The sequence below is a fragment of the Marmota flaviventris genome, chromosome 12 (assembly GCF_047511675.1).
Source record: "Marmota flaviventris isolate mMarFla1 chromosome 12, mMarFla1.hap1, whole genome shotgun sequence".
NCBI classification, from domain to species: domain Eukaryota; kingdom Metazoa; phylum Chordata; class Mammalia; order Rodentia; family Sciuridae; genus Marmota; species Marmota flaviventris.
In genome coordinates, this window is record NC_092509.1 from 49269046 (window position 1) to 49289308 (window position 20263).

Genomic DNA, 20263 nt, shown 5'->3' on the forward strand with positions numbered 1-20263 from the left:
GGCAGAGTGCTTGCCTAGCATGTGTGAAGCACTCAGTTCGAGACTCAGCACCACATATAAATAAATAAAATAAAGGTCCATAGACAACTTAAAAAAAGAAAGAAAAACCAAACTTCACCAAGGAAATTGGCACAATTTTGAGTCTCCATGTGCATCTGTGAGTGAAAGCCAGCTCTTCTGTCAGGAACATGCATTTCTCATCTCATCTGTGTTCCTTCTCTCCATTAGTTCACATAGCAATTTGCAGGCACCCACACTCTGTAGTGGGAAGGGGAATGACTAGGGCAGGAAAACTAGGGCTGCTTTTCACCCATGTGCACCCTCCTTGTGAAGGGTGGGAGCAAACCTCTGCTGGAACATGAAGAGATGGGACTGGAGGAGAAGCCTGGCTACTCAGTGGAAGGGGATCTGTTTGAATGGGGGTTAATTTCACCAGACAGTAATCTAAAAATTTATGCTCAAAGCACAAAATAAAACAATAATTCCTTCTAAGAATTTTGGGACTCAGAGTTGAGGAAAGCCAGAGACCTTTGCTCACATAAATGTTCTTGGAGCCCCCCCACTTACTCCTGTGTTCTCTTGAATATATAAAATTGAGATAAAAATATCTATGCAATAAAATTACCCATCTTACAGTTTTGTTTGTGTATTTTTCGTCACAGGAGGTTGAGCCAATACTTACAAACATCCCCCACCTTTTGTATTCTTTATTTTAAAACATGGTCTCACCAAATTGCCCAGGCTGACCTGGAACTTGCAATCCTCTTGCCTCTGCCTCTGCCTCTCCAGTCACTGGGTTTTAAAGGATGTGCTCCCACGCCTGGCCATTTTTGCCATTTTTAAGTGAGTAGATCAGTGATATTAAGTACATTCACCCTGCTGTGCAGCCATTGTCACCATCCATTGACAGAACTCTTTTCAACTTACTAAACTGACACATCATCCCCAGTCAATGCTAATTCTCCTTTCCCATTTCCCCTAGCCAGGGCCACCACATTCTACCTCCTGGTTTTATGAATTTGGTTACTTTAGGGACACTCAGATACAAAGTATTTGTCTTTTCCTGACAGGTAATTTCACTTAGCACAGTGTCCTAGGTTCTTCCATACTGTGGCATGTGTCAGATTGTCCATTCTTTTAAAAACTGAATAATATTCCAGGGTATGTCTATATGGCACTCTGCTCATTGACTTCTCCAATGTGTGTTGCTTTCCTCCTTTCAGTGATGGTGAACAGTGCTGCTGTGAACATGGATGTACACATATCTCTTGTACACATATCTCTTAGAGAACCTGTTTTCCATTCTTGTAGTATCTTTTGCCTTTTAATTCCAGAGGCGAATTACTGGATCATATTGAAGTTCTTTTTTTTTTTTTTTTTTACCCCAGGCGGCAGTGGGGTGGCAGAATTGAACTCAGGGACACTTAATCACTGAGCCATATCCCCAGTCCTTTCTCTGTATTTCATTTAGTGAGAGGGTCTCACTGAGTTGCTGAGAGCTTCACTAAGTTGCTGAGGCTGGCTTATAGCTCATGAGCTACTGGGATTACAGGTGTGGGTCACTGCCTCCTTTTCATATGGGATTTCTATTTTTAATTTGTGAGGATCGCCATCCTGTTTTAACTAGTGTCAGCAACACTTCATATTCCCACCTATTGGTGAAGCAGGCTTCCAGAGTCTCCATATCTTTGCAGCCACTGGTGACTTTCTATTTATTTATAGTAACCATTTTACCCATCCCCCACCACATTGGGGCCTCAACCAAGGATGTTTTCTTGTTAACAAAGTCTAGGACAATCATCTCACCTCCCCAAAGGGCAGATGATCCTCCATGTGGTTGCTTTGGCTGGGAGTGTTTCCATGGAAAGGTGAAAGGCTGCTGCATTCTGGCTCTGCCACTTCCGAGCAAATTAACTTCACTGAGCTTTTTCCTCCCCTATGAAACAGCAATAATTGGGCTACATGCTAGGATGATTGTAAGAAATCAACAGCACAATATGCTAAATAGATGAATAAATAAATGGAGGAGTGGAGAAAACCACATTTACAGAAGAATATTTGCATGGTCCATGTTCCTTTCAGGAAAAAAGAATATATTCTCAGTGGCTGGAGATGCTGTTGGTAGATAGCCTTCAGGTGTGGCCTTGGCTTCCAAGCTGCCCTCCTGGCTATGAGTGTCATAATTACCCCAAATTTCATTATATTTGATGACCTTTGCACAAGAAAGCGGGAGCTGAATCTCCAAACCTCAGTGCTTGTGTTCCACCACCACCAGCAGCAACAACAATAACAACAAAAAACCCTTAAAATTCAGGAAGCAAAAGTGAAACAAGGGAAATTTACTATGTGAAAGTGAGGTGAGAGTAAAGTAGAAGAAAGAGAGGCTTAAGCAGAGAGCACTCTCAAGAGCAGAGAATGTCAAAGAAGATAATGCTGTCTCCACATTTATTCCTATTTGATGTTTTCCAGGAGAACTGGGGACCTTCTGTACTCTTTGCCAATCAGGTTTTGAACTCTTGCTTCACATGGTGCAGAAGAAGTTTTGACCTCCAGAACTATCATGGTGGCCATCCTATTTAGGTGGGCTTCATCTACAAGTTAATACCATCTTTCTTTTTTTGGTGCTGGGGACTGAACTCAGGGGCCCTCGGCCACTAAGCCACATCTCCAGTCCTATTTTGTATTTTATTTAGAAACAGGGTCTCACTGAGTTGCTTAGTGCATCGCCATTGCTGAGGCTGGCTTTGAACTCATGATTTTCCTGTCTCAACCTTCTGAGCCTCTGGGATTACAGATGAGCGCCACTGCACTGGGCTTGCTTTCCCTTTTCTTAAGGATGAAATATCTACAGGAAATATTTAGAATTTTTATGCAAAGGAGGTTTTCTCCTCTATGTCTTTATTCATCTATTTACATAATTTATTGACTTAATTCATTCATTTAATCCTGTTTTTGTAATTGTAAGGATTCAGGGATATATATTTTACACTTGGGATCACAACACACTTTTAAATTTTTTTATATTTTCCAGTGCAAGGGATTCCACTCAGTACCAGGAGCATGCCAAGTAGGTGCCTACCCATTGAGCTACATTCCCAGCTCCCTCCCTTCTTTTGTGGGAACGTTTATTTGTCGGACTTTAGATTCTCTTCTATGTGTATCCCAGACCTCAAGTTTGGAGTTTCAGCTCACCACTCTTCTGTAACACTGGTTTCCTAGGAAAGGCATAAAGAACCCAAAAGTGAAGGCCAAAGGGCTGGCCATTTTCCAGTGGCTGATGTTCCCTCTGAACAAACAGATAATATCTTATGGTGTAGCTCAGTGGGTTTAATTCAGTGGTAGAGGACTTGCCTAGTACTGCAGGGCCCTGGGTTTCATCCCAGGAGTGGTGGGGAATGCAAATTCTAAGGCTCAATTCAATTCAGATTGCAGAATCAGAATCTAGAGGTGGCACTTAAGTCTCTTTTATGTTCTGTTTCTGATGCAGGCTGAATTGTGGGAGACCAACCTCACATGTGACTGAGTCACAAGAACAGAAACCCGGCACTAAATGCTGAGAGTTGTGATACACTGGGACTGGATATATTTAGGAGTATAATTGGGATTTCTTGGTTCAGCCTCTCATTGCTTTGTTTTTCCTCTCTGTCATTCTGGGGATGGAATCCAAAGTTTGGTGCATGTTAGGCAAGTGTTCTACCACTAAGCTAAATCCCAGCCCTCTTAATATTTTTTAATTGGATTTTTCTGACCCTGCTATTGCTGAGCTTAGAGATCAGTTTTTTGATGGGTTTTTCCATATCAGCACTGTTGAGTTTAGCTTTCTGTGATGAAATATTTCATGTTTCATGTACAATATAGTAGCCCCAGCCACATGAAGCTATTGAGCTGTTGAAATATGTCAAATTAGGATGAGTGCAAGTGAGGGACTGCACTTTGGTATTCAATTAATTTCAGCTTAAATAGCCAGAAGTGCCTGGTGGCTTTGATCTTGGACAACACTGGCCAAGATTTATAGTGAATATTTCCTTTAGTCTTAGACTTCTTAAAGATTTGTGACAGTTTTTCTCCAGCTTTCATTGTTTCTTAGAATGGTAGCTTTTGGAATAAGGAATAATCATTTTTGAAGTGTAAAATGTCAAGTTTTTTTTTAACTTGAAGACAAGTAGAGAGGGGAAATTAAATACATGTAAGTCATTATTCCACCATTGACAAATCGTAAACTTGCTGGTGTTTTCCGTTCCTATGCATAGTATTAAAACCCAGGAATATACTGTATGAGTTTTGTGCATGCATTGCTTTCACTTAACCTTAGCTTATAAACATTTCCATATCATTAAAATTTCCCCAAGAACAACAATGACAAAGAAAACATGCTACAGGAATTCAGGAGAGGCAATAAGACCATTGGTCTAGAGTCTGGGATCTGAGTGTCTTGGCAATGACAATTTGCTGAGAGTCATTGACCCAGGCAGGGTGTTAACCCCTCTGCCTCTGAGAGAGCAGACAGGAGCTCATAATTCTGAATCTTGACTTGCATTCTTCCTGGATTATTCAACTGTCATCACAATTGATAGAGATGTCACTTAAGAAATGATAACCTGTTCATGAGAAGTGATACTCTAAAAGGAAGTCTTTTAACTAAAGAAACAATGAGAAAATAGTAAAAATAATGAGATACTGTGTCAATAATCTCTACTTATAGTTTGGAAAAGAGATTTTAGAAAAAGAATTTTTAGTTCTTACACATATTTAAAATTAGACTAGACTGTGGGATATAAATGAAAGGACTTAAAGCAGCAGTGTGTACTTGTCAGGGTGATGTGGGAAACCTGAGCATCTGGTGTCTGTTTAGGGAACTCCTTTCCTGAGAGAACCACCCCAGAGCAGGCAGTTGTTTCTAGACAAGGTTGACTCCCCAATTTTACTTTGTTTGCCTTAATTCACACGCTAGGTAGCTACTCATACTTCAGGGCCTATTGTTCCTGCCAGTTTCCATCCTCAGCAATTCCAGTAAGTAGATGTCATTTTAACTGGTAACTCTACTATGTATATAAATGCTTTTCTAGTGGTATTTTGGATCTGATATAAAATATATATTGCCTGTTTGAATTCATTATACAAATGCTTTGTTTGTAGGATTTGTTCTAATTAATTAGAATTGTGGATGCTTTTGAAGATCTTGACTTTAATTTTTCTATATTTTTTCTAAACTTCAGAAAGAAGGAAAACTACTAGAAAATATATAATCTGAGTTTTGAAAATGCAAGCATGGGGGCTGGGGATATAGCTCAGTTGGTAGAGTGCTTGCCTCGCATGCACAAGGCCCCGGGGTTCAATCCCCAGCACCACAAAAAATAAATAAATAAATAAAACAAAATAAAAAATTAAGTATGTTTTATTACAACTAAGTTAGCTTGTTCTTTGGTTAAATTAATATATTAGCTAAAATTTTTTGTTTTCATTATATTCTTTTTCTTTGTCTTTTTTTTTTTTTTTTTGGTTTCACTAAGTTGACCAAATTGGTATTTAACTCCTTGGCTTTAGCAATGTTTCTGTTTCAGCTTCTTGAGTTGCTGAAATTAGAAACGTAGGTTTATTACTTTTTTTTTTTTTTTTTAGTGATGGGGATTGAACCCAAAGGGTAGTTCAACATTGCATTCCCAGTACTTTTTAATTTTTATCTTGAGTCAGGATCTGGCTGAGTTCCTTAGGGCCTCACTAAGTTGCTGAGGCTAACCTGGAACATGCATCTCTGCCTCAGCCTCCTGCGTCCCTGGGATTATAAGTGTTTACTACTATGCCAGACAAGTTTTATTCTTATGTCACCTTAGGGGAAAACCCTGATCTACATAAATATTGTTACAGCCATAATTTCAGTCTTACAAGAGGTGTTGGGTGATTATATTTGCTGATATCTTTTTTAATATTGTGATTTCTCTTTGTTGATGTTGTTCTAATTAGTTATGCATGACAGTAAAATGCATTTTGACACATCATACATAAATGGAGTATAACTTCTCATTCATGTGGTTGTACATGTTGTAGATTTACCCAGGTCATGTAATCATATTTACACATAGGCTAATAATGTCTGACTCATTCTTCCATCATTCCTACCCTCATGCCTCTGCCCCTCCCTGCACTCCCCTCTGTCTAGTCTAAAATACCTCTGTTTTCCCCCTCTCCCTTATTGTGAATTAGCATCCACATATCAGAGAAAACATTTATTCTTTGGTTCTTTGGGACTGGCTTATTTTGCTTAGCATAATATTCCCCAGTTCCACCCTTTTACTGGCAAATGCCATAATTTCATTCTTCTTTTAGGTTGAGTAATATTCCATTGTGTATATATACCACAGTTTCTTTATCTATTCATCTGTTGAAGGGAAGGTTGGTTCCATAGTTTAGCTATTGTGAATCTGGCTGCTGTAAACATTGATGTGGCTGCATCACTGTAGTATGCTGATTTTAAGTCCTTTGGGTATAAACCTAGGATTGGGTTGACTGGGTCAAATGGTGGTTCCATTCCAAGTTTTCTGAGGAATCTCCATAATGATTTCCATAGTGGTTGCACCTATTTACAGTTCCACCTCATTTGCTGATATGTTGTATATTTATTTGGATTTTGGTATTTTGATTATTTCTGAGAATGTATTGAATGAATTGAAAACATAAAATTTCTTGAATTAATTTCCCAACTGAAAACCGTGTACATGCACTCCAGAAAAAATTTAAAAATCAGAGAAAAGGAGGGAATTCAAAAAAATCACCCATAATTGCATTATTGAAAGGCAATCACTGTTAAAAATATTTTTGGTGTATTTCTCAGCAGTCTCCTTTGCACAAATAGTATCATATTTATATCATTGTAATCATATTTTATTATAATAGCCATTCTCCACACACTCATTTCCTTCAGTTTTCATGCCTGGGTCATGTTCCACTGAGTGGATATAATGTGATGAGTTAATATTTTTCCCATTACTGTACCTTTTGTGACCACTGTTAATGTTTTGGACATGAAGTTTTTCAACCCTTTTAAGATCATTTTCTTAAAGACCTACAATTAGAAGTATTGAATATAGGATATCTCATTTCTTGGCTTCTTGGTACATAATGGTAGGTTGTAAATAAGTTTGGACTTATTTAGTGCCTTTTGTCCTGTAGGTATACTTTGGATAATAATGTGCTAAGCCTGGAACAGAGAAAATTTTATGAAGAAAATGGATTTCTTGTTATTAAAAATCTAGTATCTGATGCTGATATTCAACGCTTTAGGTAGAGTAAAACTCTTGGTTATTTTGCAAAATGTGTATTAGGGCAATTATGCCATTTGCAGGAAAATGGATGAAACTGGACAACATCATGTTAGGATCAATAGGCCGACTCAGAGTCAAGGGTCATTGTGTTCTCTCACGTGGAAACTAGAGAGAAGAAAGGGGTAAAAAGAGGTCTCATGAAAATAGAAGGGAGATCAATAGAGTACAGCAACAGGTTCTGTGGGAGGGAGGAGAGAGAAAGGGGAGATGACCCAAGAATTCTATGTGCAGATATGAATATACCACAATGATATAATTATTAGGTGTAATTATAATGCATGAAAAAAAATTGATATACTATGTATTACATGTATGTAATGGGAATACAAGTTAGACTAGCCTCTGCAAGTTCAAGTAATTTTGAGAGATGTGGTTTGTTGGGATGTGTTATGAGCATAGGCTCTGGAGCCAGACTTTCTGGCCTTAATCTCAGTTCTACCTCTTAACATGGTGTATCTCACACAGGTGGCATGTCCCACACAGTCACCTTAGTTTTCCATACCTTTGTGTACTCCTCTGTAAAATGTCCATAATAATAGTACTGATCTCCTAGCATTGTTGACAGGACAAAAAAGGTAAAATATGTGGAGAGTACCATGAAGAGGGCCTGGCATCAGGTAGTTGTTACAGGAGTATTTGCTACTACAGGCCAAGCATCCTTAATCTGAAAATTCAATATCCAAATCATTGAGCACCAAGATGATGTCACAAGAGGAAAATTCCGCACTTGACCCCATGTGATGGTCATGGTCACAACACACACACACTAAAACTATGTATAAAATTACCTTTAAGCTATGTATATATGGCATATAGAAAACATAAGTTCTGTGATGAGCCGTGGGTCCCATCGTTAGGGTATCTCATTATTATTTTATCATCATCATCATCATCTTCATTATCATTATTTTCAGGACTGGGGATTGAACCCAGGGGAGCTTTACCACAGAATTCCATCCCAGACCTTTCCATATATATATTTTTTGAAACAGAGACTTGCTAAATTGATTAGGCTGGCTTCACACTTATATCCTGCAGCCTCCTGTCCTGAGTGTCTATGATTAGATGCCTGAGCCACCACAATCAGCTCATTATGTATACGCCAACATAACAAAATCCAAAAAAACCCCCTAAAATCTGAAATACTTTGAAGTATTTCAGATAAGGAATACTTAGCCTGTATTATTACAATGTAATTATGAAACTATTTCTCCACTGGTGTGTTAAGCCAAGCAATATTTTCATCCGGGTAGTGGATTCCAGCTAGGAGGCCACGATTGCTGAGTTGGCCATTTTCTCTTCCCTCCCATCAAAATGATTCTACTAGGCCTGAGGGCGGAGGAAGTAGAGAGAAACTACTCCTGTACCTGCCAAGCTTTGCACAGGTCCAGGCCAACCAGGGGCTTGGAGCAGAGGTCATGACATTGTTTGTAATTTAATTTTCTAGGGTTGAATTTGAAAAAATCTGCAAAAAGAGTCGAAACCAGCAGGACTAGCGGTCGTGAGAGATGTGTCCCTTGCAAAATCAGAATACATTCCAAGTGAGAAAACAATCTTGAAGGTTCAGAATTTGCATGATGATAAGGAGCTCTTCAGATACTGCACTCTCCCAGAGGTTAGAGACTGCTCTTGTTTGGGTTTCTCCTTCATAGCCAGCCTGCAGGTCTTCCCCAAGACCTGGTGATTGTACTGAATTTAACAGCTTTCCACACATGGTGCTAGAGTGGTGTTCTCAGCTGGAGGAAATTTTGTCTTCCAGTGGATACTGGCAATGTCTTAAGACTTTCCTTATTTCCAGGATTTTCTGGTAGTTACAACAGTGGGGGAGGATGCAATAGTGGCTTCTAGTGGGTCGTGGCCACATATGCTGGCAATAGGGCCCAAGATCCTATGATGCACAAAAGAACTCTCTCCCCAAGAATTATCCCAACCAAGATACCAATAGCACCAAGACTGAGAAACACCACTATGGATTGTGTTAATTATCTTTTGTTAAGAAAAACAGGAATTAAAGAGCAAGGGCTTTATTAAAGTAAATATCAACAGGAGTGAAAGTAGTGTAAATGTATTCATTCTTCTATTTGTTTTATGAAGCTTGTCATTTGAGTTATGAATTTGCTTTTGTTTATTTATTTTATTTAATCTTTTAGTTGTATATGACAGTAGAATGTACTTTGACATGTCGTACATATATGGAGTTTAATTTTCCATTCTCGTGGTTATATATGATGTAGAGTTACACTGGTTGTGTATACATATATGAACATAGGAAAGTTCTGTCCAGTTCATTCTATTGTCTTCCCATTCCCATCTCCTTCCTTTCCCCACATTCCACTTTGTCCCAATCCAGGGAACCTCCACTCCTCCTTCCCCCACCTATTTGAGTCAACATCCGCATATCATAAAGACATGAATTTGCTTTTAAATTTAAATTATGTTTTATGTAATCTTGTTTATATATGGTGCTAAGGATTAAACTCTGGGGCACTTTATCACTGAACTAATCCCTCAGTCTTTTTATTCTTTGTATTGAGATATCAGTCATGCTGTGGTTGAGGCTGACTTTGAACTGATGATTTTCTTGCCTCAGCTTCCTGAGCAGCTGGGCTAACAGGCATACATCACTATGGCTGGCTTAAATTAATTTTTAAAAAATTATTCTTCTTTGAGAGTAATTCATATTTCATGGATGGAGTTGGAGAATATCATGCTAAGCAAAGTAAGCCAATCCCAAAAAACCAAGGGCCGTATGCTCTCTCTGATAAGTGGATGCTGATCCATAATGGATGGGGAGAGGCATAGGGAGAATATAGGAACTTTGGGCAATTGGGAGGGAGTTTGGGGGCAGGAAAGATGGTGGAATGAGATGGACATCATTACCCTAGATACATGTATAACTGCACATACGGTGTGACACATCATGTACAACCAGAGAAAAGAAAAGTTGTTCTCTATTTGTGTACTATGAATCAAAATGCATTCTGCTGTCATATGTACCTAGTTAGAATAAATATATAAATTAAAAAGAGTAATTCATATTTCAAGTAGATCAGGAGAGTACAACATGAGAAGAAGTCTCTCTCTACCCAGCCTCACTTGCTGTGAGCTCTTTGTGCATTCTTTAGGAATTAGCTCCTGCATCCTCAAGTTTGTTCATACACTCCCACCTTTGAGCACCATGGTCTCCTAACCACTTGTTTAAAATGATTTGAAAGAGACATTCTATATAGCAATTATGAAAAACCATAACCAAATGCCTTAAGAGTGTTTGACTCCTGAAGACAGATTGCATAGGTAAATCACCTGTGATGTCCTATTCAGCCCATGGAGAGAAGGCCCAGGGGAAATGATCCCCAACTATCAGTGTTTCAACCTCCAGTGCTGTGATGGGAATGAAGTCTGCAGGTGCTCACAGAACTTGAAGTCAGAGGCAACTCGTGGTGGATGAAGTACTACCATCCTTGACTTTCAGATTTCCTATTTTCCTTTCTCCTCTGCTCAAACTCCATGGGGACAGAGACCTCCTTTTCTTGTTCACTTTTGAGCCCCCTACTGGCCAATACTCTGCCTGGTTCATGGACCTTAGGGAAGAATTGTTGAGGGAGTGGCCACATATATTGAAAGAGGTCCCCTGACTCATTGTTCTACTTTCTGCTGGGCCAGTGGTGACAGCCCCAAGTCATGATGGACCCTTCTTATGCAGAGTCTCCCAGGAGGAGGGAGACACTGCCTTCTGCCTGGGCCATCCTCTGTGGCTTTGGTTAGCAGAAGAGCTGATCCTGGGATTCCTAGTTGATACCTCCCAGATACCCTTATCTTTCTTGTAGGGTAAAAGAGAAAGGTTACACTTCAAGCTTGCTCAAAAAGTTCCCATTGAATGCTGAGTATTGGAGATCTGGAATGATTTCTAACTCCAAGTTTTCCATGATTTGTCAGCAGTGTTGTGAAATACCAATTAATGTTTAAATTGTTGCTATTTTGTTTCTTGTGTGGACATTTTATGCCTCTTGTCTGCATTTCTGATTTCCAATGAGTTTGTTTTTCCTTCTCCTTTTCTCAGATTCTGAAGTATGTGGAGTGCTTCACTGGACCCAATATTATGGCTATGCACACAATGCTGATAAACAAACCTCCGGATATGGGTAAAGGGCTCTTATTTGTTAAAGAGATGAAAGACAAAAAGATAGTTTAATTAACACAGGTAAACGTGATGTTTAGAAGCATTCATATGTGTAACTGTCAAACTTTGGATTGAGTGAATGTGAGTGCTGCTAAGTCTTATTATAGCTCATGTTATATCAACGTTAAAGTAAAAGTGATTTCAGATGATGTTTTTAGGGTTATTATAACTTTTCCAATGAATGGTTCTCTGAAATGACAGTTTAAGAAATGTGACTGTTCTTATATCATAGACTCCTTCTATTCAACATCTCTAATCTTCACCAGCCATTCTTAGCCTGTTGGATTCTGCATTCCTGATCTGAAGACATCATTATTAGTAACAGGACGAAAGCTGTGACTATAAGTCACACTCAAGTCCTTGTGGTGCCTTATGCTTGCCAAAACCTAGATTCTAAATTCTCACAGTGACACTGATTCTGCAAGTAGATCCCAGGTGTCTGCCTTTTAATACCCACCTCCAGAGATTCTACTGCAGATGGCTCTTGGACCACACCAAGAGATCCTTTTATAATGCAGCAGAAATCAGCCATGAGAAGGTTTTATCCCTGTGTACTTTTTCTTCCTTCTGACGGCTGGGAGAGGTTTAAGTGATAGGATGTCTTCCTCCATGATGTCCTTCCTTTTGAGGGGAGGTGGTCTGGGAACCAAGTGCCTAGAACAAAGCTGGGGAAAATGTCCCTGTGCTTAGTGTTTCTGACTGGACACTGACTGGACACAGGATGCCTATTGCTCTGTGAAGTAGGACCTCTAAGGGAACTGTTTTTGGAATCAGCCACATAGAAGGGGACCTCAGCTGGGCTCTGTATTGCACTTTGTAATCCTAGCGACTTGGGAGGCTGAGGCAGGACAAGCTCAGATCCAAAGCCAGGATCAGCAACTTCGCAAGATCCTGTTTCTAAATAAAAAAAATAAAAATGGCTAGGGATGTGGCTCAGTAGTTAAGCACCCCTGGGTTCAATTACTCATTGAGACTATTCTTATGAGACGGAAACTCAGACCCCTACCACAAAAATACAAAACAAGAAAAATCTGAAGAAAAAAAAAACTAAACATAATTGTAATAGTCTGTTTAATTTAATTTAATTAGTCCAGCTTTTTTAACAAAATAATTACTGCATGCTAGCTCTGTGCCAAATATAGAGTGATAAAGGAATAAAGCAAAACAGAGATCCCATCCAAGCCACCATCCCTAGAAAAGAAGGTAAGCACCCAGCAACCAGACACTCAGAAGATAAGTGTAGATTCTGAGCACCATCTTGACTGCTATTTCAGTGTGGAACTTGTCCCTTTAGACAGGTTTTGCACAGCGTTTGATGTGGTTGTTTTTTTCAGGAGAAGGTCAATATGTTGTTTATTCAGGCAAAGAATAATAAGTATGAGGCTTGAGCCTCTTTTGACAGCAGGCTCATTTCAGACAAGAAGACTTCCCGGCACCCCATGCACCAGGATCTGCACTATTTCCCCTTCAGGCCCAGCAATCTCATTGTGTGTGCTTGGATGGCCATGGAACACACTGACCGGAACAATGGCTGTCTGGCTGTCCTCCCAGGCACCCACAAACTTCCCCTGAAGCCACATGACTACCCCCAGTGGGAGGTAGGTCTGTCTTACCACTGAGTCTGAATCAGAATCTCTTTCCCTGTTGTAATTTCATGTCAAAAACTTGGAAAAGAGACTGCCTTCCTTTCTCAGCAAATCATTGTCCTGAAATCTGCATTTGGGATCAGGAGGAGTTCAAGGACATCAGATCAAATATTCATTATATTTGTTCTTTCATCATATGTGTGAAAGCCAGCCAGTATGGACACTTGGGTAGGAGCTGCCTAGGATCTGAGATGGTGAGGCCTGATGGCAGAGGTCAGGCATCAACCCTTCAACTCTGGTGTTTGTGACATGCCCACTGACTGAAGACTGTCAGAGTAGAGGAAGGGAGGGAGGGATTGTCTCCTTGCCCCTGTGAGGACCAGCAGAGGCTCAGGGGTGGAGGTGGAGGTTGAGCTGAGCCTTGAAGGACAAAGTAGAATTTCCTACCACAGAAATTCTCTATGGAGGCCTCAGGTCAAGGGCAAGTGTGAACCGGGCTAAGGAGGAGGAAAGATGGAAGATGCTCACATTCCAGAGAGGCTGGGTGCTAGTGGCACATTTTGGGACTTAGAAGGGGAGAAGAGCTAAAAATGTACATTAGGATCTGATTAAGGATTTTAGTAGTGAGTCTCGAGGTTATATGTGGAGAATGGGGTGCTTCCTTTTTAGGAAGCTGGAAGAACTTTCATTTTGTAACTAAAGTGTTTTTCAGCAATAAGTCTCATGTAAGAAATGTACATATTTTGAGGATATAATTTGATGATTTTTCCATACACACCTGGTACCACAATCAAAGGAATCCATTGATACCCTCCCGAAGCAACCACTGAGTTACTTTCCATTCCTGTCATTTAGTTTGAATTTTATAAAATGTTATATAAGTATAGTCCTATGGCATACACCTTTTTGGGGGGTGTGACTTCTGTTGCTCAGCATAGTTATTTTGAGGTTCACCAAAGCTGACATATCTCTCAATAGCTTGTTCTTTGTTCCTTTCCATTGCTGAGTAGTATTCTGTTGCATGACTGAACAATAGTTTGTATATGCATTCAAATGTTGATGCTGGGGAGCTATTAAGGTGCCTCTGCACTCATGAATGATGAGGTCCAATTCATTCTTCAAAAACGTGTTCTCACTGTTTGAGGTCTAGAAGCCTAGAGGTAGAGAGGAGATTCTCAGGATTTTCTGTGCAAGACCAGAAGATCCTGAAATCCCTGATGAATCACTGGCAAAATCTGGTTTGAATTGAAAGGGCAGGCTGATGGCCTCAGAGAATCACAGCAGCCATTTGGTGCTGCTTCTTTGTTCTTCCAACTTTATTTTATTTCAAATTTTTAGTTGTAAATGGACACAATATCTTTATTTTATTTGTTTATTTTTTTAATTGTGTTGCTGAGTATCGAACCTAGTGCCTCGCATATGTGAGAAAAGGGCTCTACCACTGAGCTACAACCCCAGCCCTGTTCTTCCAACTTTAATCCCATCCAAGCCACCATTCTATTACACAGTAATGCTTAGGAAGCATTACTTAGGAGAGTCTTCACCTTATTTGTTATCCCACATATCAATCATCCCTAGACACACCATCATCTACCAGAAGTCCCTTTATTTTTGGCATGTCTTAATCCAATCAAACTGACAACGTAACCATTATACTGGGTCAAAGTTACCATGTTCTGCAGTAGGACGATGGTCATTTCCCAAAAGAATACTTTTAGCATGAGAAATGGGACACTTTTGCCCAGATGCTTAAAGGCTCATCATCTGTAGTCACTTCTCACTTTAATTTCTTTAATAAGGATAGAATACATTTTCTTGAGTTATGACTACCTTTGGAAATAGTTATCAATAAACAATATTTAATCTTACTATTCTCTTTGTACACTGAATATGACATAAGTCCTTTGAGCTCAGAAAGTATGAGCCTTTTCACCATTCTATTTTGGGGGAATAATTAGGCTAAGATACCTTAAGTAATACAAGAATGATGTGAACAAAATTCTAGGTGAGGTGAATGTCTGGCTGGGGAAGTATGTTAAGATTAAGCTGGAAATGCCTAAGAGAAAGGTGTTCACCTGCATTCACCACAAGAGGCAAAGCTGATCTCAATTACTTATAATTCAATGAGGAAGTGTAGGTAAAATTCAAAATGTTCATTTGGTCAAAAAAATGAGTGAATTTATTATTAACCTATGACCTTAATTTTTTGCATTGCTAGGGTTCAAACTCAAAACCTTGCACATGCTAGGCAAGCCCTCCACCTCTAAGCTACATCCTCATCTCTTTGTAAAAAATCTTTTTGAGAGAGGATCTTGGTAAATTTACTTAAGCTGTCCTGACCTTGGGATGCCTGACTTCAGCCTCCGTAGTCGCTGGGATCACAGGTGTGCACCACTGTACCCATAACATGTGACTTTCAAAAACCAGACATATGACAGACTCATGCATCTTTTATAATTTTAGAATTTAACTTAGATAAGTCTTCCTCTTGGTAGAAGTCAAAGAACCCTTGCTGTCCCTGCAGAGTCATGCACAAAGTGTTCATTTTGGTACTTTCTCCAGTGTAGACTGTGCCTGTCTTATGTGTTCCAGGGTGGAGTTAACACCATGTACCATGGGATCCAGGACTATGACCAGGACCATGCCCAAGTGCACCTTGTGATGGAGAAGGGAGACACTGTCTTCTTTCATCCTTTGCTCATCCATGGATCTGGCTGGAACCAAACTCAAGGATTCAGGAAAGTACACATTCACAATGCTCCAGTTTTGAAAGGTGAATGGGTTCAAAACAGAAATTATAGGTATTGTAACATATAAAAGATTTATGATTTTTAACTAAACTGGATTGTATTTTCCATTTTACTTACCAGAAGGATATTTCCTTTTTTTTTTTTTTTTTTTTTTTTTTGTTTCCTCTACTTAGTTAGAATCCAGGTGTCCTCAGGATCCTAAACCTGTTCCTCTTGAATCTTGGTCATTTGTGGAATTGTTTCAGAGCAGTAGATCACCTTGCAATGCACAGCTTCTGCTTTCTGAACAAAAACAAGGGCTGAAATACTCAAATAATCACATTTGGGGTTAGGGTTCTAGCTCAATTGGTGGAGTACTTGCCTAGCACATGTGAGGCAGTGGGTTGGATCCTCAGATGCACATAAAGTAAAATGAAGACATTGTGTCTACCTATAACTAAAAAATAAATTTAAAAAATATAAAGATTGGTTATTTAGGCAATTATGCCATTGTCTCATATATACCTTTTAAAAAATATAATCATAGCTTGGTAAAAGTTTTTTATAGTTCCTTAATTAGCATTTAGCTAGTGGGCAGGAGGGAGAGGCTGAGCTACAAGGTAGACACATTTAGATGCCAGGGAGGTGGGCTTGCAGTTTAGAAGTCAAATCTGTGTGTAATAATTACTTTCTGCAAGGGATACTCCTTGCGCGGTTGTTGACATTTATGAGATGCTTTTCTCCATTATCAATGTTCACCCTGCACAGGTAATTTCCTGCCATTTTGCCAGTGCTGATTGCCACTACATTGACGTGAAAGGCACCAGTCAAGAAAATATTGAGAAAGAAATTGTAGAAACAGCAAGAGAATTCTTTGGAAATGCAAATACCACAGATTTGAAGGTACACTTGCCTGAAATGACCAAGTAAAAATGTTTCAGATTTTTTTCCTAAGATACTTAATTAAGCCCTGATTTAATATGAGTGTAGGATATGGATCCTTCTAGGACATTCAAACAAACACAAAGGTTTGGGATTCAATCAGATCTCCTTTCTTGATAAAGAATATTTCCATTAGAAAATCTGGTAAAACTCCAGAGTGCAATTCTGGGATCAATATTCCTCTCAGTAAATTTGCATGTGGTGTTAATGAGAGGCATAATGTGTGTGGAGCAGAGATGAAACATCTCTAAGGGGGCAGTAGACAGTGTTTCAAGTGCTTTCCTAATTGATACACATCACTTGGAAAGTATTTGTTAAGTGGTAGATATTCAATGCCACTGATGAGGAATAGACAAATTAGCAATCAAGGCAATTAAATAAACCTCTTCACTTTGTAGAAAATACACATTTTAGTCTCTGAACCAAGAAGTTATTCCTATTGTATTTCATTTGCATGAGATAATGAATAGTACAGTCATGTCCCTTCCCAAGAGATTGAGTGTGATGATAACTCTGTGTTATCCTGGATGCTGTAGGTCAACACATAGGGCCTTTGGGAACCATCAGAACACCTCCTCGGGATGGAGAATCTTGCTTCTCCCTTTAGAACCTACAAATGTGTCTCTTTTTTGAAAATGCTCCAAGATTGGGGATTCAATCAACTGAAATGTTGGAAAATATTCAGGATATCTAAAAATATTTGAAAGAAATTGCATCTGTACTGAACACATACAGACATTTTTTTCTCATCCTTATTCCCTAAACAATAGTGTATGTAATCTGGATAGTGTTTTTATTATACCAGGTGCTATAACTAATCTAGAAGTAATTTGAAGAATATGGGAGGATGTACAGAAATTATTTGATTCAAGGGTTAGAGCATCCATGGACTTTAGTATCTGATGGGGGTCCTGGACTGTACATCACATTTCAAGCTTGTGAAGGTTGTCCTGAATCAACACTACCCTGATTTATTTTAGGTACTTTATAAGTTAGAGTTTGTCAGGCATATTTAGAATAACAATAGAATAATAGAATAACAATGCCAAATTATATAATTCTAAGTTATAAAAACACTTTCATGTCCCTTTTCTCATTTTCTTCACCAGAACTCAGCGGTGCTATACAGTCTATGTTAAGAGGAATTAGAGTCCCAGAGACTGGTCTAAGTAACAGAGCTAGATTTCAGAGTAAAGCTAATTCTGACATTATTCTTTCCACAATACCCTGCTGTTTGCTCAAGAAAAAAAAGAAATAATATCATCTTTGTTGCTTTATTAATAATGGTGCAGGGTGCATTGTGGCACATGCCTGTAATCCCAGCTACTTCATAGCTTGGCTGAGGCAGGAGGATTGCAAGTGAGGCCAGCTTCAGCAACTTGGCAAGAAACTGGAAAAATAAAAAGGGCTCAGATGTAGATTAGTGGAGAGTGCCCCTGGGTTCCATCTCTCATCTCTAGTAAAGCACAAAAAAACAAAAAAGGAGAAAACCCAAAGAAACCGTTAACAATGGCACCACTTTCACTACTATGATCTCATCAGATATGCGCCTTCAAAGTAGTTCAGACAAATAAAGTAAAGATAAGCAGAGAGAAGGGTAGTGAACTGCTGTGACTTAGCATCACATCTCCCAGAAGCATCACTTGCGATCAACAAGGCTGACAGGTTGGGGATCCATCCATGCAGTTAGCACTGTTTTAAATGTTGGCAAGAGAATTATTTGGAGTTCCAGAACTTGCTTCATTTACTAATCAATATAATGATCATAGCTTTTTTTTTTTCATTTAACGATTTCTAGAGGCTAGAAATCTCATTTCTTATGGGGAATAGACCAATGGAAGTCTTCCATACACTCACTATGTTTGGTATTATTTCCAGGATTTTATCATGTCTCACGCACAACTTGTGAAAGGATAAAGAACCAACTTTTGAAACTCTTTTAAAGGAAATTGAAGGAAACAAGGATTCTGAGGAAAATATTTTCGTATTGGAATAGTGTAATCTATCCTAATACTTGTTACCAAAATCAAGAAAGGTATTGGGGCTTTCATTGCATAGAGTTGATTTTGCAGTGGAATGGTGCTATGTGAAATACTACTGATTTTTAGAAAAACTGATTTGGGATGAAACCTAATAAAGATGATGTATGATTTAAGTTTATTCAATCAGTTCCTTGTACTGTATTAGCTCTTTGAAATTATACACACAGGTGCTATAACTGATTAGAAGTGATTTGAAGTAAATGGGAGGATGTACAGAGATTATTTTATTCTTTTATTATTTATTTATTCCTTGAAATGCAGTGTGCACGGAGATGAGCATCTCTGTCCTAATAAACACTCCACCTCCTAATTTCACTTCATGAAAGATTTCCAATCTAGAATCATGCATAGTACATTTACATTTGGTGAAGGGCATACAAAGGACATTACATGATCAAAATAAGAATGGATCCTCATTCCAGCTACCATCCTTCAAAAACAAAATATCTTCTCCAATCTTTTCCTTTGTTTCTAAGGAATGTAGACAAGGACATCTTCCCTTAAGCTTCTCTTTAAACAGGGCAACTAAAAGCCTTCAGCATTTATGAATGAAACCTAAGCTGTTTTGAGGAAAAGGGACATTTTAAGATACTTTAACCTAAATGAGGAGTGAGCCTGAACTGGGATTTATTTCAACATAGCAGACATTTCTATTCCACTTGAGGGCAGCAAGGAGCCCTGGTCCTTATTTTGTGGCTTCATTAAGAAAGAATCAGCCAGTTCCTTTCTTGTCATTCTGCTCAGCACATCCATGTGTTTCCATGGGTGTTAGTTTATTGAGGGAGGCCCCCAATTGTTCTTAGCCCCAGCAGGAAAGGAGCAAAGGCAAGAGAATCATTAAGAGGGCCTAGGGAACTGGTCCTAGAATGATATGAACTAAATGTAAATAAAGAAAGCCAGGGCAGACAGCATGCAGAGAGCACTGCTTTGATCTAGAACCTGTTTCAAACTACTTCCAACCTGGATTTGCTTCCCCTGCTTGGGCCTCCCAAGTTGCTGTGATTAAAGGTGTACACCCCTGTGACCCGCTCTTCCTGATTGGAAAAATGAAACTTCAGGCTGGGGTTGTGACTCAGTGGCAGAGTGCTTGCCTAGCATGTGTGAAGCACTCAGTTCGAGACTCAGCACCACATATAAATAAATAAAATAAAGGTCCATAGACAACTTAAAAAAAGAAAGAAAAACCAAACTTCACCAAGGAAATTGGCACAATTTTGAGTCTCCATGTGCATCTGTGAGTGAAAGCCAGCTCTTCTGTCAGGAACATGCATTTCTCATCTCATCTGTGTTCCTTCTCTCCATTAGTTCACATAGCAATTTGCAGGCACCCACACTCTGTAGTGGGAAGGGGAATGACTAGGGCAGGAAAACTAGGGCTGCTTTTCACCCATGTGCACCCTCCTTGTGAAGGGTGGGAGCAAACCTCTGCTGGAACATGAAGAGATGGGACTGGAGGAGAAGCCTG

General features: G+C 39.2%; 1 pseudogene; it reads left to right on the forward strand.

The window, feature by feature from the left end:
* Positions 1-312: 312 nt before the first annotated feature.
* Positions 313-18688, forward strand: LOC114087081 (phytanoyl-CoA dioxygenase, peroxisomal-like; annotated as a pseudogene).
* Positions 18689-20263: the final 1575 nt, after the last annotated feature.